Genomic DNA, 629 nt, shown 5'->3' on the forward strand with positions numbered 1-629 from the left:
CTTCTTTCCAGCTGGTTGTGATAAGTGAATATAAATGTTTGAGAAGGGCAGACTTGTTATACTTAATAACCTCTGCAGGGATCCCATCTTCACCTGGGGCCTTTCCGTTAGCAAGAGAATCTATTTCTCTACTAAGTTCTTCCCTAGTAGGCATTGCATCTAGTTCCTCCATAACCGGCATTTGTTTGATGGCGTCACATGCATCCTTGCTAACTCCATTCTCGGCTGCACACAACTCGAGGTAGTGTTCAACCCAGCGTTCCATTTGTTTGTCTTCACCAGTAATGACTTCAGCCGTCTTGGACTTCAGAGGAGCTGTTTTTCTGACAGTTGGTCCAATTGCTTTCTTAATACCATCGTACATTGCCTTAGCATTCCCAGAGTCAGCCGCTTTCTGTATACCTGCACATAAATTCAGCCAGTAGTTATTTGCGCATCTCCTGGATGTTTGCTGTGCCCTGTTCTTTGCTTTTCGTAGGTCATCTCGAGTTCTTTCATTTGGGTTTCTTTTGTAAGCAAGCAGGGCTTTCCGTTTAGCCTCAGTGACTGGTTCCATCACGGACAGCGTAATCTATTTTTCGTCGCCAAACGAAAGAGTCAGCACCATCACAGTGAAATCAGCCAATAAA

The sequence above is a fragment of the Schistocerca piceifrons genome, chromosome 10, assembly GCF_021461385.2.
Source record: "Schistocerca piceifrons isolate TAMUIC-IGC-003096 chromosome 10, iqSchPice1.1, whole genome shotgun sequence".
Lineage (NCBI taxonomy): Eukaryota > Metazoa > Arthropoda > Insecta > Orthoptera > Acrididae > Schistocerca > Schistocerca piceifrons.